Source organism: Triturus cristatus, chromosome 4_1 (assembly GCF_964204655.1).
Source record: "Triturus cristatus chromosome 4_1, aTriCri1.1, whole genome shotgun sequence".
In the NCBI taxonomy this organism is placed as follows: Eukaryota; Metazoa; Chordata; class Amphibia; order Caudata; family Salamandridae; genus Triturus; species Triturus cristatus.
Window position 1 is genome coordinate 917297244 of NC_140585.1, and position 24975 is coordinate 917322218.

Sequence of the window (24975 nt, forward strand, 5' to 3'; positions counted from 1 at the left end):
TAGACTCACAAAATGCCTACCCTGGATTGCTCCCTTTCTATTTTCTTATATCATCTCTAGGTTTCTCCCTTTGAATGGTCTGCTGGTCCCTCCTTCACCTGAGGTACTATCCTTAAGACCTCTAGGTATTTAGAGCAAGTTAACATGAGGATTATGCATGGGCCCCATTAGGCATCGAATTCATCCCCTCTGAGCTCTAGAGTCACTGAGATCTTTTGCTTACCTATAAGCTCTCATATGTGGAGTTGCCAGTTTTTGCGGCCTGTTGCCTTCGCTATGCCCCACAACGCTACGATCGCATATTTTGCTACGCAGAGGAGCAGTACATTTGTTACACTATACGAGAATGTAATGGTATGTTTGTTAGCTACACCTAGGATGAAACAGGTTGGGAATCTGGAGATTTCAGAATTAAAATTACAGTCCATCTAAGATAAGACTTCCGTCCAAAATGTCCACAATTTAGGACCCTACCAGAGCAGCTGCAGGGGGTCCCTGAACCCTCACAATGCTGCAAGCAACTTTCTGATTTAGTGGGATCTCATTCATGAATCTTTGAAGGAGTGTAATACCAGTATGTGATAATCTTCACCAGAAATCCTTTTTCCATTCATAGCCGTCATAAAGGCTATACAATACATTTTGCCCCAATCTTTATTTTTTAATTATATCAGCATCTCCCCATTTCTGCTCTGTGGTTTCTCTATTTGGAGGTTGTCAAAAATGTCTAGATTGCAGACCGGGAATGCTCATTCCCTTTTTTAGGTCTCGCTGGTGTTGCAGCGGGAAGCGCTGCCGCCAACGAGAACTATTGTTGCCGTGATGTCTCTCAAGGGAGACAGACCGGGGCACGCGCAGCGATCGGGGTCGGTGGACGCGCTTCACGCACACGCGCACACACACACCCCGCCAATGCGGTCCCCCATCGAAATTGTACGCATTTGCATTTTTCAATGTCGGAACGGCACTGCTGTGCGAACGCCACTGCTGTGCATGTTCCGGAAACTCTTCAGAAGGTGCAGCACTCCCTCTGGGGAGTGCCGTGTGTCTGTTGCTAGTTTTCTAACACCGGAAGTTGCTTCCTGACCTGCGTGGGCAGTAAGTATTACTCTCCCTGCGGGCTTGGAGAAATGCGGGGTGCTGTTTGCATCTGCGAGGTGACGTGTGCTTACTTTTTAGGTGCTAGGATTGTTGGGAGATCGCACACGTTCACTTCAGTGTTGTATTAAAAGAAGGCAAGTGGGACTCTTGTGTGGTTTATTTTTGGCACAGAGCTGGTATGCGGCAGGAGGATCCCAGTCCGTTTTCGGGAGAGATACATGCCTTTGGCTTTATTTTTCCTTTTTTTTGATTGTTTATTTGCATTGTATTCTATCATTTTGGTGGGCTTTCGAAAGCTACAGGTCGGTCCTTAAACTCTTTACTTATTTGTGCCACAGACCGATTAAAACAAAGTCGCAGGTGCATTCCTGGGACGGACCCGACTTAAAATATGTAATTATCGCATTATTTTCTTTGGAAGTGCTACGCTTCGCAAAACATTACAAAGTTAATTGATGTTTGTGCAAGTATGATTTTATCAAGATCGTTTTGGATATAAATGTTACAATTTAAAAATCGATATGGTAAGTGGCCTCGTCAATGACACTTTACTCCATCATTCATGTGCAGTTAAGGGTGTTAAAAAAAAGCATTTGCAATGCAATAGGTCTCGCAGTTACGGGAGTTTGAGCTATTGGCATTGTAAATGACAATGCGTTTTATTTATGTTTTACAAACAAAAACATAAATAAGAGGCATTGTCATTTACAGTGCCAATAGCTCAAACTTGCGGAATTGCGAGACCTATTGCATTGCAAATGCTTGTTTTAATCAGCCACCAGGGGGCTCTGCTGGTGTAAGGTTTTCAGATTTATGAGTTATCCAAGGCCTAATTTGGCAGTAATGCAGTCTCGCTTCTCCCGCCAGTTCATATTCAGTTTTAAAATGATTTTAGTCCCTCGTCACCATAGCAACTCCCCCACCTACATTAAACTCCAAGCACTCCAAAATCAAATCCAAGTTCGTGCTGTGTGTAGATTGCCAATGTCTTTTATTCAGACATTGTATTTCATATTCAGTTCCTTTGTGCAAAGTTCATAGTCAAACATAAAAGCTTCATGCCACAGTTTCATGTCAACACGTGTTTCGTCCGTTTTGTAAAGCAGGACTTCATCATCACTATTCTTACACAATTTGACCAGAAATAATAATCCAAGAGAGAGACTGTTTCTAAACGAACCACAGTATTAAGCTTCAATCCACATGGTATATAGAAGTGGAAGATGTAGAAAACGTCCGTGTTCGGTAGGCAGAGTACTCCAACCGCACATGAATCTTGGCGTTTCAAAATACAGTCTCTCTTTTGGATTATTATTTCCGGTCAAATTGTGTAAGAATAGTGATGATAAAGCCCTGATGAAGTCCTGCTTAACAAAACAGACTAAACACGTGTTGGCATGAAGCTTTTATGTTTGAGTATGAACTTTGCACAAAGGAACTGTCATATGGAATATGAAATACAATGTCTGAATAAAAGACATTGGCAATCTACACACAGCACGAACTTGGATCTGATTTTGGAGTGCTTGGCGTTTAATGTAAATTGTGAGGAAAAGACGGTTGTCTACTTTCCCATTGAGGAAGACTTTGTGGCTCTACCTCCTCCTGACGCACCATTTGTAAACTTGTATTTCTATTGGGACAATTTGAGACCACATTGGTGTGTGCACCACTTTCCCAAGTCACCAATTATATGATAACGACTCCCCCAACCTCTTCATGCAGCCTGTTGCTAGTCTTTTAAAGCAATTCTACCAGCGCTGGGGTAAAATTTTGGTTTGCCAATAACAGGTGTTACTGGTAATGTGAAGGTTGTAATGCCATTCCAAGGGCAAGGTTAACCCATGCTGCCAGTGTAGACCACAAATGGGTGTTTGTGTGTTCATTAGTAACATCTGGCGTGAAGGCAACTGGAGTGGATATAACAATCGATTCCTACCAATAATGTTCTTGTCTCGATTTATAGACAAATTTAGCTGCTCAAGACCTATTGTCTACAACAGAGGTTCTTAGCCTTTTGACTTCTGTGGACCCCATGAACGTATTACTGGAATCGAGAGACCCTCACTGAATCACCATTGGAATCCTAGGACCTCCAGAGTCATTATTGGAATCCAGGAACACTAGCATAAGCAAATTCAATGATTTGAACCACAAAACAATACAGAAACATGAATTTATCACACAAATTATACAATTATGTTATGTAATTCACAAACAAATCTATAAAAATCTAACTTTTAATGGCAAGGTTAGAGCTTTACTAAATAAACCTGAAGCCACTCATCGTCCAAACTATATTCAGTTTGATGCGCTTGCACTGCTCCTAAAAATCAAGTTGAGAATACCAACTAAATATATTAGCAAAAAATTCACATTTACTTTTACAGAACGTTTTTAAAATGTTAATTTTATATTTTGCTTCTTTATTTATATGCACTTTATACAACTGGTAATGTTATTTAGTTTCCTAAGCTAGGCAAGCGCCATGAGTAAGCGTTGCGGACCCCGAGGGGTTTCCCAGACCACAGGTTAAGAATCACTGATCTACAATAAAATATGCAGGGTGGACTTTGAGTCACCCCGTGGTTCATCACTGGATGTATTTCTTGTCAATCTCAGGTCCGTGCTCCTTATTTAATGACTGTCCTCCCTGTATTTGCATTTGTCCTGCGCCCAGGGAACATCCAATCTTTACATCAGTTCTGAGTAGTACACTTGCATCCTTCCTTTGCTGAGATGAGCCAACTACCTTTTTAGTGGTGTTTCGAATGGATCTAATTCCTTTCTGTCGTCCTTCAGCACACAAAAAAAAAAAAAATGGATGTGCATTATTACGGCACTCAGTGGATGGGTCCAGAATTAGTCCTGTTTTTTTAGTGGGTGTTATCAAGCATTTGGTGCGGTGTTCCTCCCTGATGACATCAAAAGTATGATATTACAATAAAAGGGGGGGGGACCAAGAGCGCATATAGGTCCGGCGCTGCCATGCTCAACTGGCACCCTCCAAGGGCCTTACACTGATACTACACATGCGGCTTTGGATGGGAGATCTCTGCCAAAGAGCACCCTAGAGGGTGCCTACGGAGCATTGCAGTGCCGGCTCGACGATGAGCAAAGCCCTATAATGAAGCATGGCACTCGCAAGGGTGTGTGAGGGCTCTTAATCCAATAAGCAACTACCTCCTCAGTTCCTTACTTTTTCTGGCCTGTTAGAACTGCTTCCCTTCCACCTCTATAGAAACTGCATAACCAAGTACGGCACAGAAGCAACATTTTGTGGTTGCTATCTTCAGATTCTTTTCTCCTACGTCCCTGTATTTGTACCTTCCATCATATTTGATTTATTATGCCACCTCCCTATTGCAAATATTCACACTCGTTTTCTGGCAAAGGTGGGAGGGTCGCATGTGAATCCAGAAAGCCCTCAAGCTGAAAAACTACTCCTACAGGTAATTATTTTATTTTTTCGGGGTTTCCATGCTGGGCACTGAGTACCGGTATTCTCGCCATGCAGGAGGTTGGATATGGAACAAGTTTATATTTGCAAACAGGTGTACACTCTGTCCCACCTGCTCCTTCTTGCTTGCTTCGATGTCAACACAGTAATGTTTAGTAAAGGTGTCTACTGAGGTCCATGTGGCAGTCATGCAGATGTCGTTGATCAAGATATTAGCTATGAAGGCAAGTGTGGTTCCTTTCTTCTTGTGGGAGTGAACTCTTGACCTTTCCCACACCTATTGCTGTATGGGACCTTTGTATTGTCAGAACTATGGTTGCCATAGACACTGACGAACTCTTATATCGCCTGGGCAAAAGAGACAGAATTAGTTGGCCATCCGAATCAATTTTGTTTCCTATAGTACATTAAAGCCTTCCTGAAGTCAGTGTGTGGCGGGCACACTCTGCTTAAGACTTGGGTTTACCAGGAAGGTGTATTGCTTGGTTTTCATATAAGTGCGATACCACCTTTGGTAGGAATTTGGGACAATTATTCTGTCTGTGTACTTGGCTGTACAGTTTCTGCAATCGAAAGTGTCAGCAGTTCGCTAACCCTATGCAGTGATATTACCAGGAAAGTCGTTTTTAAGGTGAGAAATGCATGGGTTCCAAGGTGGCTTCATCATTTGTGTGAGAATCAGGTTGAGGTTCCATGTGGACGCGGGCGTTGCTCTGGTTGGGGCCAGTCTTTTTATCCCTTTCAGGAAACCTTTTGACTACCGAAGTTAAGAAAAAACTTCTTCCAATGAAACCTCTACAATAGTTGCCAGGTGTACCTTTAATGTTACATAGGACAGCCACTCGGTCAGTAGGTGCATGGGACATTTTTCGTCTGTGGCATTCCGTCCCAGTCAGTGCATCATGTTTTACGCACTATTTTCTCAATCTCTGCCATTTCTTACTTCTTTGAGTACTGCCATCATTCTCTTGGGCAGCCTGAGGTGTGCAAACACTGTCTTTTTGAGCCATGCTACCAAGCAGACTGTTTAGGGTTCCGTGTGAACACCCTGACTTGTTAATGGGTAGAATGCCCTGCCGTGCTCATAGTGGCACGCAACAGCTTCACTAGGTTGGAGAATAATGCTTGTGTGGCCCATCATGGTGCAATGAGCATGATGGTCATGGTCACCTGCTTGTATGGCCTCCTTCCCTGAACTCGGCGGGAGTCCAGAGGTACCGACGGACAGAGCGGGGCCTCATCTACACCCGAGGAAGGTTCCAGGGAGGTGAGGTTTGTGCCTTGACCACTCAGGGTGATGATTGCATCCTGCATATGAAGGCTTCGCACCAAGCGAGGTTGTATGGTTCTTCTTTTCATAGTGTTTATAAGTTGCTTGGTTAATATGCAGTAGCTGCGATTTGGTCCTGAAGAAAGCCTGGATCACTTCCGTTTAGGCTGAAACATGTTGACCATATATATGGAGTTATAGTACTCTACTATGAATCAATAGCGGGGGCTTGAGTTAACTCCTTTTGGTTTTACTAGGTGTGAGGAAAGAGATATTGCCAAAACATCTTTTCACATAACCTTTTTATATTTCACTGCACTGCATTACATAGTTTTTTTCATAGTTTTTTCTATGTTTTTTTGCACACATTGTGGCATTAATTGTTTGCCTCGGTGGGGAATGGCATCCACGAAGAGCATATGAGCTCGCCACGGAAGGGACCTTGATGATCTAAAGGTCACCCTCATGGATGTGGCAGATTACCACGTGATAATAATGACCTACAGGGCTTGAAAATTTAGCTCTATCACATGATATAATTTGATGGCAATCATGCTCAGCTCGGATTGCCAGGGGTAAAAGAAGACCTTCCATCAGCAGCATATATATCACGTACTGTGTTTCTTTGTAGACCCCCAGTCCTTTCTATGTAGTTGCTTCTGTATGGCTTTATTACCAGAGGAATCAATGGAATAGATGAAAAGGTTTATGTAAATCTCCCTGACCTTTCCATTAAGGCATTCTCCAGCAACGGTGGCTTTGATAAGTCTTGGCATTTTGTGCTGTTGCAAACATGTCCACATGTGGCACTCCCCACCACCTGAAGACCCAGTATGGTACCTCCATGGTATTCCTTTGTTGGAGGTGATGTTGTACCACTCCCAGTGGTAGCTTCCAATTCTGTTCCCAAGTGGTTTTGAGTGCAGGGGGGCGTCTCCGAGGAGTCACTTGCTTTGTGGGCAGTGTCTCTGCACTGTACCTCTTCCAGGTCCCGTTCCTCAGAAGGTTGCCTCTGTTGTCCACTGAATTACTACTGTGTTGCTGTGCTATGGGCAGGCTGCTGCATGGTGGGGGATGTATGGGAGGTAGATGGTTGTGAAGCTCCTAGCCACTCATGCACTAATTCTCCGTCAAGGGGTGACTGCTCCCGTGAATGCCCCCCCCCCTTAAACTTCAGTTATATTTTCAACCCTAACCACCACCTCCTGCTTGAATTCAGATGCTTTTAGCCAGGCGTGCCTTCTGAGCCTAGTCCCATGCAGAGTTGCCTGCTGTACGCGTCCGTCACGTCCAGGACTGACTTTAAACAAGTGTTGCTGATGGCTTTTCCTCCAGGACAAGGGCCTTCTCTCTCTCTCTTACTACAGCTCTGGAAGGTTTTGTAGGAGACTCTCCACCTCTTCCCACTGTTAGTGGACATTCCTGTTTAGGTGGGTGCTGGAGTAAGTTATTCCCCAATGGACCGCCGCGGACCTATCTATTTTCTTGCACCACCATTTTGCTCTATTTATTGGGTGGTGGGCCCACTGATGCTGGTGAGTTGTACCACTTGCAACCTGTGGAGACTATAACGGAATCAACAGCCACTGATCCCCTTGATGTGGGGTTCCTTGTGAACTGCATAGACAATTTCTCCACACATGGAGTGACGACTTTTGACGGGGCTGGTTCTTTGAACGGCGCCCTTCCCTGGTCGAGCACACTTTGCAGCTTTAGGGGGAACTGGCTGCTTCACTGTAATGGGAGTAGGGTCTTAATTAGAAAGGAAGACTCTCCTTGTTCATCCTGAAGTTTGACGCTGTAGGCATCCGCCATCCATTTCACCACCACATTGTACACATGTATACAGTGATATATAATCCGGTGGCGATAGTCTCAAATGATGTGTGTCCACATCTTCCTCCAGCAAAATTTAATTACTGCCTCTATTTTGGCCTCAAGACACCTCTTCTTTTCAAGGTTGAGCGCTTTTTTTCTCTCTCTGCATCGACACAGACTGTTAGTTTCCTCTTTTTTTGGTGGAGAAGCACCCCCCTCGCGACAACTTTTCTCTGCCTTGCTCCCAGCCTGCTTTTGGAGCCAAAGCCGATTCAGTGGGTTTGCTTCCTGTGGAATCCTTCTCAGGGCACAAAAAAATCAACTCTCTCAAGCAAGATTTAATCAGGACGAGCCATTTTTAGGGACTACTCTGAAAATCCTCTAAACTTCAGTCAGAGAATGAAAAATAAATATAGGAAGACAAATTGACTTTTTACCTCCGTCTCTGAAAGATAGCCAACGTGACAAGATAACAGATTTAAAGGCATCTTTATTGCTCTTAAAGTGAAAGAACAATAAAGATGCCTTTAAATCTTGTCACATTTGCTGGTTTCAGAGACAGAGGTCAAAAGTCAGTTTGTTTTCCAATATTTATGTTTCTTTCTGTGACTGAAGTTAGAGGATTTTATGAAGTGAACAGTGCGACAATTGAACTCTGGAAAGCATGTGTAATGAAAGGCTGTAGGATGGCAGGCTATTTTCTAACACAACAATGAAATAGCTAAGTGAACTGGTCAAACATTTCAAATATATTTAACTAGTTATGAAGACATTTGTAATTCTGTGATGAAAAAAATATTTTGATAGGATCAAAACAAATACGAACACTTTATTTGTGGATGTGCAAATTTTTAATATTTTTGCTGAAACCCAATTTCCAAACATTGTTTATGCGCTCCTATCAGTAAAACCACTTGTTAGTGGGAAAGTTTTGTGCCCGTTTCAATGGAAAATATGCTATCTGTAAATGACAGTGCACTGTCAATTCTTGCTTTAGTAATATATCCATGAAAAGTGAGTTTTTAAACATAAACTGGGAATTATTACTGCTTCTGCTCAGATGACAATGCTATCAGTGAACTAAGAGGCAAGCCAGGGATCATGTGTACCCTATATATGGGATTGATTCTTGTTGTACATGGAGCAAACATTTAGCCTAGTAAAGAAAAAGAGGTTTTTTTGTACAGCAGAAATTGTGAACTTGCATATTTAAAGATGTTCTCTTATGTGATAATAAAGAAAAAGGCAGCGCAACAAGACAAAATATTTGCCTAGGACGACACAATTTGAGACCAGGTCACAGGTCAAGTACACTACAGTTAGGTAGAGTTGCTTTTTCAAGTTACTAGATCTGCAGGTCTAGTAACGTTTTTATGATTTTTTGAGCCCTACTTCTGTTTGGATCCAAGGGGCTCTTTGGGCCACTGTTTGGGTTCTGATGTCTTCAAACTCAACGTGGTCCTCATGGCTTAGGAATTCTATCTCTCCGGCTCCGCACACTATTTCCCCTATCCCTTCTTTCTCCAGCGTTCAGTGCCTTTCGACAACTTCTTCTTAGGTGCCTTTCTGCTCTGTGTCGACCGTCTCGGCATCAGAATCTTGCAGCTGTGCCATTTCTATATCGTAGTTGAAGGTCTCTTCTGCACTAAGTCTGGGCCTGTGCCATAGCATAGTTATGCCCACTTCATTTTTTCTCTTTGTTGGAAAACGAGGCAGATCTGTGAGGCCTGCACAAATAACATGTCACATTTATCCTTCACTGGGAACCAAACACCCTATTGTAGCGCTTGACTATCAGAGGGTAGCGTTGCAGAGCAGTCCAAGGCTTATTCAAGGGAGGTGGTGTAGGATAGTAATCGCCATTTACCAGTACGCAGAAATAACCCTCAATAATTGATTGTCCAGTCTGTACTTTGCTTTATAAAAGAAAGAGTACATTTATTAAACACACACACTACTCCATACTATACACCAATTTACAAATATACATAATCTGTTGGAATACCTGTGACATTGCATTACATCTCCACCCCTCCCACAGATGAGGTGGGGTCTAGTACCACCACTCCCATGTATGCACATCATCTTGCCCCCTAATGCAGTGGGTTGACATAGCTTGGAGCGAGGGCCTTGCCCACTGGCACCATCCCAGTGGCGATCCATCCCATCATCTCAACAAGCATTTAAAATAGGTACCCCTGCCCTGGTGACACCTAACCCTGACTGAGCATCTCATACTGACCATACAGTATACACAACTACATCTTAGTGGTTAACAGTCTGGGTTGTTCTTCACCTAAAGCAGTAGCAAGATTACATGTTTGTGCATCGCTCTAGAATGACAGTACTCATCATAGTTGATAACAGTTAAAATGCATTGCAATTAAAGCCCCTAAAAGGCATCACAGTTAAAATCACAGGATTAAGAATATACAGCTAGACCCCCGAGCAGGAATGTCCAGCAACATAACCCCACTTGGCTTATGACTTCACCGTACACAGGTACTGCACATTACACATGTGACTTTTAGTCCCTCAAAAATAAATAAAGGTAAATGCACTTCTCATGCAATTGCACCTCTGCACCTCCAGGGGATGCCCTTCTCCAGACATCCCCAGCACAGCCATCCATACCTTGAGGCAGTCCCAAACACACCCCCAGCTGTAGAAAAAAAGTTCCAACCCTAGGATGCTGATGACTGCTGGCTGAGCTCGAGGGGTTATTTCTTTTGAGTCCCCAGAGACTTGGGGTGGGGGAGAACTTTACCTCTTCGTTTTGGAGGATGGCTGCGTTATATAGATATTTGTCTTTGACCCCGTCCTCCTGGGGCCACCACAAACCGAAATACACAGGTTTCCTGGCAGGCTTCCATATGCCTGGCAAGGAATTATGGGGCGCTTCCTCCCTGGTCCATGCATATTATAGCAGTGGCTCTCCTGGTGCTCCGGGGAGGGCTGCGCTGCCCGGCTGGTGGCCTCACGCCACCTCAAGACCTTGCTGGGGCCCCGGTCCCATCCCAGACCCCGTATTTCAGGTGAGCTTTGCTTCTTCTGGACAGCTCGGGGAGCCCAACCCCGGCCGCTCAGGCCTGCTCCCCTCCTGGCTCACACCTTTGGGTGAGGTTGCTGGGGCCGGAGCGTCCATTTTGGTCTGCCCGCTCCTGCGGGCAGACGTAGAGACTGCCGCTGGCCCAGTGAGGCCTCAGGGGAGTGGGACGGCACTCCCCCCTCCTTCCTCCTTCCTGCTGCTCTGGGAAGTGCGGCGGCACTCCCCCCTCTCTCCCAGCATCGCACTGGGGCCCCGGAGTTGAGGATCCCGGCCCCCCGGGGGCAATATTCACTGGGAGCGTGACGCCGCTCCCTGGCTTGTGTTCGGGCCCCAGGAAAGTCCTCACGGGGAGCACGATGGCGCTCCCCGACTTCTCTTCTCCCGCAAGGGGGGAGGGAGACACGCGACAGCACGCCCCCCCTCCTCCTCACCACTGTCACCTGGAGTTGGAGGTCCCGGGTCCCAGAACTCTCTTCGAGGGGAGCACAACAGCGTTCCACTCCTGTGTCTTCAGGGGGCCAGGGTGGGCTACTGGAACCCCCTTGGGGATAATTTCGCCGGTGCGCTTCCCGATTTTCTGTTCTTGTGGGGGCAGCTCCCGGGCCTGACCTACCCCGGGGGCTCATCTAGGACCAGCGGCGGAGCCCCACACGCTTAGTTGTCGGTCCCTTGGGAGGTCAAAGGTCACCTACCTTCTGGTGGGTGTAGCTCGGCCGCCAGGCGGCTGATCTTCATCATGTTGTGGTCCTCTTGCTCCGGATGACCAGCTCTACCCTTCTGGAGCACTTTCCTTCACCCTCTTGGCATCCCAGAGGGTAAACTCAGCAGGGAGCAGTCTTCACTGGCTCCCTGCGCCAGCCTTTCGTCTGGCTCTCCTCCTGGGCCTCTCTTGTCCTTGCGCAGAGGTTCAGGCTTCTGCTCACTGGTCCTAGACTTCACCCCTAGCGCAATTCTGGATCCTGGGACAGTCAGGGGGTTCTTCCGTCCAACTGCCCTTGGCAACAGGCTCCAGCACCAGTTGTCCTCAGAAGACCCCGTCCCAGAGAGAGCTCCTCTTCAAACTCTTTTTAAAAGAATTTAGAGGCAGGAAGTCTCTGCTTGCCCCATCAAGCAGCAACACCTCACCTCTAGGCCCAGGGTCCCTCCTTCCTGCCCAGGCCTCTGGGTTAGTTCAAAATGGGGTCGTCCATGGGTCTCATGCCACATGGTCTCTGAAAAGCCCCTTGTTTCCTTCTCTCCAGAGCAGCTTGGTGCCTGGCACCAGCTGCTGATGGATAACCGTTTAGCTCCACCCATCTTCTTTGCCTTTTGGAGAGGAGACCTTCAACTTTGGAATGCTTGTCGTGAAGGGCTAGGCCTCTGATGCTACAGCTTGGGGAGGAAGGTCATTAATCCAGCCTGGCAGGGTCAGCCACAACCAGGCTCTGAGCTGTCAGAATTACATTTCTGGATTACCCATAATCAGTAGATATGGTTTTGAATTCGGCAGAATACTTCTTCTCATTAAGTTACAGTGGACTTTAGTGCGCGTCTGGAATTTGTAAGCCCTAGGGAAGTGAAACTACCCCATGTGATCACCATCCTCATAGAAGAATAATGGAGTGGCCCTTCAGTGAAAACAGTAAAGTACACTGACTTTCCCTTACATGTTTCTTCCTATTGTATAAAGCCTATTCCATGTCACAACTCAGCTCTGCATAATTCCTGCCACACCATTCAATCGGTAACTGCTCCTGGGCTGCGCACGCCAGGAATCTCCCCTGCGCAGCCCCTACACGTGTACACACACACATGTACAAACGTGTCTGCTTATAACCAGCCCGGTGCCCCGTACTCCGGCTGCAGGGCAGCGGCCTACTCTAACCAGGGGGACATTGGTAAAATCCATATGCAGTCAATTTCATCATGAGTTCACTGTAGGTGAGTCCCAATTTATGAGGCTCTCCGACAGTAAAAGCTCAACAATTAGGTGTTCAAAAAGCGAAAAATCCAGGCGGCTCAGATGGTCAGAACCCCCTTTTAACACTCTTGATTTCAAGATTTTAGGTTGGAAGTAAGAGCAGGCAGTGCAGCTTCCAGCGTGACACTTAGTCAAACACCATTAGGGTCACCCTAACCATGTACTACGAGCTGATGTCCTGGGTTAAAAAAGGCTCTGGTTTCTGCTGAGGGGTTTGGCATACTTCTTGGGTGGCAGAAGAGGTGGCCCAATGGGGTGAGCAGCCCAGACTCCCTCACCTATACACCTGCACATCCAAGACTTCCAAGATAGTAACTCTGTGCTGGAGCATGTGGCTTTCGGATTTCCTTGTCTAACACAGTCACATCTGTAAACAGAGTACACACAAAAGAGTAAATGGGGAGTACACAAAATATTCTGGTTTAATCATAAGTGGCTGAAAATCCTGCTCTGAGGCAGCAACAGGAATTAATGGGAGTAATTACTACACAAGACAGAGATGGTCTGTGGAAATAATTAGTTGCTAATTGAGCCTCCTGTCAAGTGACATAGTGAGTTGGAGGCAGTATGGGTTTTCAGTAATGCACAATGCCTCTAAATGGCAATCAAAGGTTGCTAAAGGAAAAGCCATAATTTTACACCCTGAAGTCTACGATTCACGAGAAGCAATCTTGGGAACACTTCTAATTCCGGGGATACTGGATTATTTTGAGATAAAACTCTAATGATGGCCAAGTTGACAAAGCAGCAAACAGCATCTAGGCACACTGAGTGGAGGAGAGGGAATCATGAAGAAAATCAAGTGTAGTGTGATGGGGAACAAACTTATGGTAGGTCCATTTGATCAGTAAGTGGCCAATGTTCAACAGGCATGGCAGGATGTTACTGAAGATCCTTTATCTCAGTATGGTTACTGGAATAGAAAGTGGAAGAGTTGGAGAATGCTGTCAAATCCTCTTGGGTAAGAGCTCCCATGGAGATGTGAAAGGACTTGAATAAGGCAATGCTTTTTCTTAAGATAATGTTTCTGTAGTTAAGTCTGTGAAAAGCATGAATGATTTGTATTGCAGAGCGGGAACTCCTGCTGGAACTTGCAAAACAAATACAGGGGGATTGTCTCATTAGGGTGGCAATGGGAAGGTTGGAAAGAGAGCCTTCTGATAAACGGATGCAGAATTCAAATCTTCTATAACCTTATTCACACCACGAACCGATGAAGGCAAGCCCTTCAACTAATTTTTTTTAAAAGCTGTTGGTGCAAGGATTTAAGGTTTCCTTTTGCTATACAGATAAACTGAAGGTTAAGAAAATTAGAATATTATATATTTTTTGCAGCCTGTTTTTTCTCTGGATAAGAGAAACAGAAAGGAGGTTATAGCTGAAGGCATAACTCCTTTAGCAACCCTTTGTTTCATATTGGTAATACTGGGTAACCATACTGGTTCACCGGATATACGTCTTCCTGAAAGGTCTAGGAGAGGTTTGTGGAAAGCACTTGATCTTTAGTCAATTGTTGCAAATGATGTGCTTCTAATCATGTGTGGAAATGCTCAATCAACCCAGTCATTTCAGAACGATTCCTGTGGCCTTGAGGTTCAAATGATTTTTGAGCCAAGAGGAATGTCATAAAAATACTCTTTTGAGGGATGAGGCAACGATGGCACCAGTCTCATGCAGCTCCGATCCAAACTCCTGTTTTTCATCCGAAAAGCCACACTTGGAACCTGAGCGTCCACCACTACCTGTAGTAGTGAGCAGGTAGACCAAAGCTCAAACTGGATGCGAGTTTGGGGACCTGGGATTGTGGAGAAGGCCATACTGAGGCTGACCACTCTTCTCCAGGGAGACCTGCTGCGTGCATTAGCACATCCAACTGAGGAAACACTAGGGGTGGGGCTCTCTTGAACAGACATATTCCTGAGTGAAAGGAGGGGTGGTCTGGGGTCTTCAGCTGAAGGAGCAGTTGTCTGGCACATCTTTTGTGCAGCTGCATCCAATCCAGGGCTATGACTGGAAGCAGTGGCCCGAGAGAGATCAGGGAAGTAAGCCAAAAGAGAGAGAGATCCCCCGCCCCGGCAGCCAAGGGCCTGATTCAAGTGTGCCAGAGACCTGGCCTCAGACTGCGTTTTGGAATCCCAGCAGCCCCACTGTTTGGACAGTAGCATGGCGGCCCACTGTGGATCATGGTGCTCACTTTTCTGCTTATCTAAGGGGCTCCCTTTAGAGTTGCTGCAGGAGGAATGATTGGCTTGTTGCCTTCTCCGTGAGGTCTACATCTCTCAGAAGATACGGCACACAAGCGGAGGGGAGGTTTTTTTTTTTTACCCCTGCAGAGCCTCTGACTCACGAGTATGGAGGCTCATCACAGGAAAAGAAGGAACTTCTCAAATCAGTTAACGCCTTGCACAGCTCACGAAGGAGGAGACTGGCACAATCAAGATGATCTTCAAGGAGGTGGAAAAGAAGCTGGAAGGGAAAATCAAGTAAAATGCTGAGTTGAAAAAAAGATGTTAACTTTGGATCACCATGTAGAAGAACTAATGCATGCCTAGTTGAGGAAAAATCCTTTTAGGTTACAGCTGTGGATATTCTGGTCGTACTGGAGTACATGATCGAAGTTTGACAATATGAGAAGAGGCACGCAGCAAGGTGACAATTGTGGCACTGTACCGAAGGCATTTAGCTTCCCTTCAATGTTAACCAGACTAAAAGAGGCCATGGCGCCACTATGATGCTGTGTCTGTCAATGAATGTGAGAGACCACATTTGTGATTGTGGCAGGCCAGTGAATAGAGGTTAAGTGGAAAAACACAATTACTGCTGTTCCATGATTTGGGTTCCCAGTCCCTGAAAAGGACTATTATGGATGTCTGGCATGAACTGTTGAGAAACGTACCCAATGTGTCAGTGGGCCCCTCAGTAAGAATTGGAGTTGAATAGCAGGAGAAGAAATAAGAATTTTCCTAGGAAGACTCCTCTATGGCCTTTCTTGGAAACCTATAATCTCCAACTGGCTACCACGATTTTGCCTCTGCTGTCAACAAAAAGGGGCTGTGGAGGGCATGCTGACTCCAAGAAGATTCAGATGGGGAGACGGTCTTCTCAGGAGGGAGGGTGGAGCCATATTGTGGATTGTTTGGGTGCAGGTTTCGTTGTCACACTGCTTTAGCCATCACACCGCACTCAAGAGGGAGCACTGAGACACTGTTTCTATTAGTTTCTCATTGTGCATGCTCATTTCATATAGTTGGGAAACCTTCAGGTTTATTACATTTCAATAAAATTGAACTTTAAATGTTAAAAACAGTTTTTCACATCTACATTTTATTGCACAGGTTACTGTCCTTTACTTTAACTGTTAAGTAATGTGGAGTACGTTTGAATGAAGATCATCAATCTCATATTGAATCGTTGGTCAGCTCATTTAAACAAAATTGCCATCAATTTGGCTATATCCTTCCTTTCTCCTTTCTTTGAGCGGGCACCGCAGTAGTGTGGATATCCATGAACAACTGACTTGGCCACACCTAGTCATTCACCTAAGCTTCCCTAAAATATGAAAACTCTGACCTCCAATCCGTAGAGAATCGAACAGATCGACTGGTACCTAGCAGCTATGAAGTAAATAACCTGACTCATCCGCCACTTCAAAGCACTTTCGCATGGTCACAATGCATGTCCATTTTTACCATGGCTTCTCGCAAACATTTTTGCAAAAAGTCCAAAATGTATGGCCTCTGGTGTGACCAAGGGTCACAATTATGCGAGCAGGTGGAGTGTAAGGTGGGCATAGGGTAAACTAAGCATGTGCATGGTGTGGGAAGCGAGTTATTTTGAAATTTTCATTTCATACTGTCCTCTAAAATGATAGTTTCTAAAAGAGTCACAGATTTGACAATACTGTGTTATACTGTATTTGAGTCGTTATCCATCTACTACACCCTAGGCAAAATCGCCTCTGCTTGGCAAATCAACTGTATAAAGTAGGAAACGTTATTATTTTAATTGGAATGAGCTGGAAATTTAGGCCTCACAATCTCCTTATGCCTTAAGCCTCCTAAGAGTATTTGAAACAGACTCTGTTATAGTAGTGAGTGCAATTAGAAAAAAAACCTTGAAAAAGAACCCCAACAAGGTATGCAATCCACTGAGGTGGACAGACACAAAAACCCAACCTCCACTGGAAGCTATGGAACAGTTTTAGCTATGGCACTATAATATCTGACGTTTAAGCTTGGCTTTACCACTTCGTCAAAATGTTCTGGCTGTGAACTCTGAATTACAGTGCCATTTCTTTAGTTAGAGTATTCCCAGCGTCGCACCATCAGAACCTCTCACACCAGACTTGTAATAAGCAAGAGGAAAACTATGGAACCAGAAGGCATTATTTAAATTAATCTGACTCCCCTTGTGACAAACTCTGCACTCTTGTGTACAAATATCTATGCTTTTTTAAAAACAAAAACAGGAAAAACTTAAATCAAACTAAACACTTGCAGTACGTATTCGATAAGAAAACTGGACTTTAATTCAACAATCACTTGATTTTATCCATGGTTGAAAGAACATTCAGTCACACCATCCACTCAGTAAAATATGGTGATAATGTTAGAAAGCTTAAAACAAGGAGTCCTGCACCATGGTGTTCGTATTCCTGCTTCCTCAAATTGTTTGACGATCATCAAATCATATCCTTTCTCTGCCTTTGTCCCCTTAATTTGCCATTATGTGATAGGTGGATGAGCCACTGAAGGAATGAGCCATGATCTAGGGAGATGCCTAACTCAGGCTCAGATCGAAGTACTCTTGGATCCTCGACTTTAAAATTAGCTGAACCTTCATGCGGTTACTGTCTGCCACTCAAGCTCTAACCTCATGCGTCAAGCATAAGAGACAATGCATTAGCTTTTGATGTAAAACAAGAGAGGGAAAGAGATGCCCATCTAGTGCCTTTATTGCACAATATGAATCTTGAACACCTGGGAGCAATCCAGGCTTCCCCGTTGACCAAATTGCGTGATCCTAGGGAAGTGTTTTGTTTCACTATGCCTCCTTTTTTAGGTCTCGCCTAGCGACGCAGTGCATGCGCGCTGTCGCCTATGCGAGATCTATTGTTGTCGGTTTCCTGTCCGATGGGGGACAGGTCATGTGCGCGCCTGGACAGGCGATGTGAACGCGTACCGCTCTCGGCATTCAGACAAGTGAAAGTGAACGCGGAATAAACGAAGAAAGACTTACTTGCTTAACCCACTTGGGGGAACTGTTGAACATAAAAAAAGCCTCAAAGTATTTTCAAGTGGGAAATCCATTTAAAGAGTAACACCCCCGTATAGTTTGCCCTGTCAGCAGGGTTCACGCTTTTGAGCTGGTGGTTTTGGTTAATGGCCACTAGGTGGTAGAGTTTCCCAAAATTACGAGAATCGGGAGGAGGCCGATATTCTTTCCTATACAAGGATTAACATGTGGCAAATCATAGGAATTGAATTGTACGAGTTGCAGCCAGGCGTGTTCTCACAGGATCTCGCGAGCTTCGTGCTCGCACTGTAGTAATGTTTTAGCGCCCCCCCCCCCCCTTTGTGTTTGCATTCTGGGCCTGTGCGTGTTTGGAGTATTCAAAATGAACATGAGTCATCTTGGATTTCGGTACCAGACATTTTTGGTTCACTGCTACGGTTTAATGTGTGCAAATGTACTCTGCGTCTCAGCTTACTCACACAAAGACGAGAGTTGTTATTGTACACTGACATGCGCCCAGAGCAGGATGCTATGACTCACGCAGCCCTGAACCGATGAAAAGCCAGTGTCCGACGGTGAATAGAGCAACCTCTGAGCAAACTCTTGAACTGGTTAGTGCGGGCTAAATATTGTCAGACAGCAGCTCCCCTTCAATTAACAAATACCTTTCATGGTGTTGGGAAAGGTTTGCTTTTTTTAGGCGATTAGGGCCAGGGCCACACCCATGCACTCGCATAGTTAACCAGCGCAAAGCTAAACACACACCCTACGAGCTTCGTGCTCGCACTGTTGTAATGTTTTTAGCGCCCCTCTTTGTGTTTGCATTCTGTGCGTTTTTGGAGTATTAAAAATGAACAGGAGTCATCTTAGATTTCGGTACCAGACATTTTTGGTTCACTGCTACGGTTAATGTGTGCAAATGTACTCTGCGTCTCAGCTTACTCACACAAAGACAAGAGTTGTTATTGTATACTGACGCGCCCGGAGCAGGATGCCATGACTAACGCAGCCCTGAACCGATGAACAGCCAGTGTCCGACAGTGAATAGAGCAGCCTCTGAGCAAACGCTTGAACTGGTGCGGTCTAAATATTGTCGGACAGCAGCTCCCCTTCAATTAACAAATACCTTTCATGGTGTTGGGAAAGGTTTGCTTTGTCAGGCGATTAGGGCCAGGGCCACTCCCATGCACTCGCATAGTTAACCAGCGCAAAGCTATACACACACCCTATGACTGTAGAACCAGGAATGGGCAGGACCCCTCGCTTCTTTTTCTTTGCAGATTTTTATAGCGCAAACTCAACCCGAAGGTATTGTAGTGCTTTACATGACCACAAGTTACGTTACACAAGGACATGTTCATTATTCTTTTTTTTGGGTCGGCACAAGGAGATTAAGTGATTTGCCCAGAATCACAAGATGTGGAGTCGACCCCGAGAGTCGAACCTTGGTTGTCCAGTTCCAAAGTCAGCAGGTCTAGCTGTGAAACCACATCCTCTCCTTTAGGCAGTTGTAAAGGATTCTGGGAGAAGAAAGCCGTTGGGTGTGCAAGGGGTCATTGAGGGAGGGGCCATCGAGGGACACAAGGCCATGACACCGCGCCTGCGGTGTTTAAGTCATTGGGCCAACCTTTGCAACATAATTTTCCTGCTGTGCTTTATAGAGAGAGGGTGTTAGTTTGCAGAGCACTGTCTGCAAGAGACGTTGCTGACACGGTTGTGCTGCTTCAGGCAGCTGTAGGTGGCGGTTAGTGCTAGAAGGGCCTCTTACAACCCTGCGACTCCCAGGAAGGAAGGTAGCTGTGCGGTTTTCAGGCTGGAGGACAGGCCGCTCGGGGTAAGGAGCAGTATGTATACAAGTAAACAGGCCCCAAACACACTGGGTATCGCCGAGTGACTACGAGCGTTCCCCCTGCCTATATTCATACTTCGGGCCATGCCCTCAGGCTGCATGTGTGTAACATTATAGGGTAGAGGCAGGGCGGCACTCTACATCCCTCCCAACTTTTACTAATATTGAACCGTAACAGGTCATTCACTTAGCCTCCTTGAGTCTTTTATAATGGCCCTGCAGTCCCCAACCCCTGGTGCCCAATGGCAGCAGTGTCCTGTGAACCTCAACCCCTGGGACACTTAGCTGTTCCCTGCCCAGAAGAGTGCAGGCAGGGAACAGAAATCCAACTCCCTGCACACATTCTCCCGGGCAGGGAAAATAGATCCGCTCCTACCTGACAGGAGCAGGAATAAAAGCTGCCTCACTGGGCAAAAGCAAACCAAGGCAGCCAGCTACTGCTGCACCTAGAATGGGTGCAGGCAGGGGAGCCAGCTGGCTCCTGGGGCTCCCCTGTAGCCCTAAGACCTAATTGATGTGGCTGCCCCGAGTGGGATCTGAACACTCAGAAACTTTTTATTTATTTTGGTCCTAGGGCATGAGGTCCCCAGAGCCATGTAAAGGCCCACAGAATGGTCTACAAGCCCCTCTACCCTTCAAATCACAATTCAGCCCCAGGGATATGACCGTCCTCCCTTACAATAATAATGTGCCAACCCCCAAGCACTGGCCCATCGGGGGAGGCGGGGGGGGGGGGGGGGGGATTAAAATAGAAACAGATTGGAAGCACGGTTATGTTTTTTTCAATTTTGCCACGGATCTGCTGTACTGTAAAAAAAGAAAATCTGTCCTTGGCCCTAGAGGAGGTCTTCCTGAGAGACCACACCAGCAGGTCAATGGGGTCAGAGTTTCCCTAACCCTGTCCCCTATATGTTTTTTCATTCTTTGTCAGGACAGGGAACGGAGTCCACGAGTTCTAAAATGGCTGTTGCAACATCTTTGTGGAAATTGTTGCAGCCAATCAGATCTCTTGATCTGTTGGGTCTGCAAATCCTCCACAGCGTGAAATACACATAAGTTTTGAACCGTAATTTCTCAAACACTACTGAACTGATTCAGTACCAAACCACAGAAAGCAAGCTTTCCGACTCAAACTTTGGTGCTTTCTACTAAATGTGGTGAAATTCCATTCAACTGTTTGTGTGGCCCTGCTGTTCAAAATGTATGTGGGCTAAACATGTATTGGGATTCTTCCCCTCCTATGCCCTAGATGGATCACCACAAAACTTTCCAGAAAGAGCTATATTTGCTGAAACTTTTTTTGGATACTTCTATGAAATTTTGTCAAACGGCACCAAAGTCACTAACAAACTAAAAAAAAATCAATTTACTATGGAACATGGTCCGAACTATAACTACACAGGGGCCACTGGGTAATCTACATATCCTTGGTGGCAGATTTATGGCTACCCCTACAGTCTACCACCAAAGGGGGGTAGGAGGACTGTTGTGCCCATTGTGGGAGGGGGAACGACCTGATGGCTGGGCTGGCCAACCCCAATGCACCCCTTTTTTATCTTCTCTTTTTCTTTCCTATGCTCTCTTCTGCTCTCCGCGGGGCAGAAAGACAATTGTATGCCACACCCCGGTGTGCAAGGCCAGGCAGGATGACACTGACCCATGCCAAGGAAAGCCACACAATCCCCAAAAGTTAATCCCTGGTGTCCAGTGAGGTGGATCCTTGCTTTGGGATCACCCTCAAATGGGATGTTGTTCAGTTCCCTGTATTGCCTCAACTGTGTTGATTTGTGTTCAGGGGGCAAAGTTATTTCCTTCTTCCCTGACATCATTCATTAGTGAAATAAGCTGCACCATGAGGTGTGGTCTGCTTTCACTTTGTCTTGCTGGCACGTCAGGATGGACAGACCACTGTATGTCACAGAAAAACAATATAATCAAGCCTGGGACCCAAGGGAAGCTTTTCCCTCGAGTCTAAACTATAATTTTGAAAAAGAAAATTCTTTAATGAGAAATACAGAAGCATTTTCTTTCTCGTGCTAATAACTCATTAACGTGTTTAGGTATTGGGCGGTAGCGCAGAGTATGTCAATGGGATAGCGCAGAGTATTTCAACAGGCCACACTCAGTCCTGAAGAGATCCACAACTTTCTACTAACCACACCCAACTAAACAAAAGACAACATCAAACAATTTGATAGTCTGTCTTTTCGAAACAATACAAAAAGGATGTCACAATGAGGATGAACTAAGATGCTGCAACAGCGGTTTGCCCTACACAAATTCAGACAATAGAATAAAGAGAACTCATTTTAGAACTTGTGTGCTCCTGACGTCTCATTGATTAAACCAATGCCCACACCATCTACTGCTCATTCCTGTACACCAACTCTTGAGGATCAGCACTTAGTACGTTTCTACTGCACCTGACAGCAAGAAAAAAACAACGCTAAAGGTGTTCTTAAGCCAACTCCTGTAGAACTCCACCCAGAGCACACAAAAAAATCCACAAACGTGGCAACAAGTTTCTATTACCAGTGGGACTGAGACAAGACAGCTCTAACTGCATCATGAAGGAGAAAGGAAACGTCAGGGAAAGCAGGGGGCGAGAGGTTCAATAACTGAAGGTGGGGTGGGCAATAAGGAAGGGTGTGGTCTGCAACAGGAACCAATGCAATAACAGGAGTTAGCAATAGGAAGCAATATGAGTGGGATATGCAAACCAAAGAAAAGTGACAATCACAATGGAAACCAGCGAGTAAGATTTGAATGGGTAATCAATGCAGAAGGAAAACTGGAACCCAACTAAAGCGACAGCACAACCGCAACTAACTTATACAGAAGAAGAGATTAACAAGGGCTGTCTAAAAATAATCATAAGAGGGAATGATGAAACCACTGGATACATTTACAACATCGGGGGTAATGCGATCTGCAACTCAGAGGAGGGAAGAAAGCTTTGAAAAGCAGCAATGTTAATGGTGCAGTAGGAACCGACAAAACTAACTATGCAATGGGAACAAACATGGAGAGAAAGGAATAAAGGGGAGCAACCCATGGGGTCAATTATAGAGTTCAACGACGAGGGTGGCAGAGTGGAAATCATCAGAGGTGGTAGGTGGGGGCACAATAAAAACAACGATGGGGATAACAGAGACAACATGGGCAGGTGCGATGGGGTCAGAAAAAGTGGCAAACTGAACCACCAGGAGTGAGTTGAGAAGGTAATTGGACTGAATATGCTAAACGGGAATCGAACTATTGAATCACGGCCAGAGCCAACATGTGAAACTGTCATCAAGCACATACGATTGCTCCGTGAATCAAGTACTTCTTGATAATCTGTGATGACGGCAGATAACAAGGTAAAACCCTAGGTGCTACTACATCCTATATAGTCTCCAAATAAGTGTTCCTCCCAGGTCACGGTCGCGCAATATCAAACTTTTATAAATAGATAAATACAAACGTATAGCTTAAAGAATGTTATTTAACTAATAGTACGAACCTCTTCCTTCCAGTACTATGAAGCTTCGAAAGTATAATCTTTTTTTTTTTAACTAACTGGGGCAGTGGCAACCAGATTTTCAGATGCAAAAAACAGAACCGGCACAAACACAATAGTAGAACTAAATGGTGGCACTGACCATCCCATGACAGTAGGTGCTATATTGTAGCCTTTAAGTATCCCATCTTAAAGGCTACAATATAGCACCTACTGTCAAAGAGCCACATTGCAATAGCCAACAAACGAATTAAAAAAACTACATCTAAGAAAGACCAAAAATATTCCGAATGCCATAGGTTGTGCACTTTGTTCCATTTAAAAACAAAACGATCAGGCCAAGAAACAATAACGGAGAGGACAAGTTGTATGTTGTGTCACAAATGTGTAGCTCATTTACGTTCGCTTTCTTTGCACTCTCAGACAAGTTATTATGCCCATGTGACTGCGCGTGCAATTATTTGCATACTGCACTAGGGATCAAAAAGAACACATTTGAGGTTCCTTTGCCAACTTCCAATATTAAGAATAGAGCAAAACATTGTGGAGTGACTTTTTAAACAAAACACTCTCGCTCACCTGCTATGGCGAGTACCTGGGATATGCTGCCAAAGCATTCGATGATCGTTTCTCTGAAATTGTCACTGCTCATTAAAATTATGAATGGGGCAAGGAGCAGGGCAGACTAATCTTTAAAGAAAGAAACTTTTTCCTATGGTGTAACGGGTGGGTCCATGGAAACGTCAGCGAGTAAAACATTTCCATTTATGTGCACCTTCATCCAACCCTCTCCCAAAAATCGAGATATGTTTCTAAATTAGTTGAAGATGCCAGGATGATCTTTTAAAAAAACAGGGCGCCTGGTTACCCTAGCTAGGCTGCAGTGAATACGGACAACGGGAACAAACGAAGGGTTGCAATGTAGGGGTAAAAAGGAAATCTGTTTAAAGGTACAATCACAAAAAACTAACAGAAATAGATGAGCCTCGCTTGTTTTTTATAAATTGCGGCGGCGATATTTTTCAGCACCGGCAAAATTACAAGTACATTAGCTCACCCCAATGACACCCGTTACCTGCAGATCTGTGTTCTTCTCTCACTCGCTTCACTCAAATGCCCCACCCCCGCCGGAAACTCCCGCCCTCCGGCATGCTGACTCTGAAACCCCGCCCATCTCGACATTTAGCCAACGGAAAAAGAACATGCTGCAATAGCCTCGCGCTGGTTGGCGAAAATAGATACGTATTTTCTTTGGGCGGAGCACAGTTGGGTGGAAGCGCCACGTCCGCACGGGCACGCGCGTCTCGAAGTTCTCTCACGACGGTACGCGCGTAGAAGTACGCATGCGCTTTTATTTTCCGAAGAGTTTTCGCCAACGAGACGAAGCCAAGCAAGAAGAAAAATCCAGAGACATAGAAGAAAGATTGCCAGCCTTAAAGAATGATGTATAGACTTCTAAAATTAGGGAAAAATAAACCCCGGCATAGGAGGGTGTTGCTTTTATAGCGCGAGTATAAAGGAAGGTTTATGGCTATGGTGGAAACGTTTATGGGTTTAAGAGGACTATGGGGTGCCAGAGGCAACTTCATACGGAGCAATAATGCACTTCTGCTGCACTAGTTTGGTGTAAAGTAAACTTGCCTGTTATACATGCGTTGTATGGATATTACTTGCATACATGCCAACATTTTAGTAGAGAAAAGTGGGAGATTTAAAAATAGATAAATTGGG

At 45.2% G+C, this 24975-nt stretch overlaps 1 protein-coding gene across 4 annotated transcripts in view; it reads right to left on the reverse strand.

The window, feature by feature from the left end:
- CALU (calumenin) overlaps nucleotides 1-24410 on the reverse strand; it is an 83546-nt gene extending 59136 nt beyond the window's left edge. For 2 of the 4 annotated variants that reach the window (XM_085653717.1, XM_085653716.1), the window contains exon 1: nucleotides 24320-24410. The gene's annotated coding sequence lies outside the window, so the exon portion shown is untranslated. Of the gene's footprint in view, nucleotides 1-24301 lie in introns of all 4 variants that reach the window. The other 2 variants (XM_085653719.1, XM_085653718.1) reach the window with 1 other exon arrangement.
- Between the last annotated feature and the right edge of the window lie 565 nt (nucleotides 24411-24975).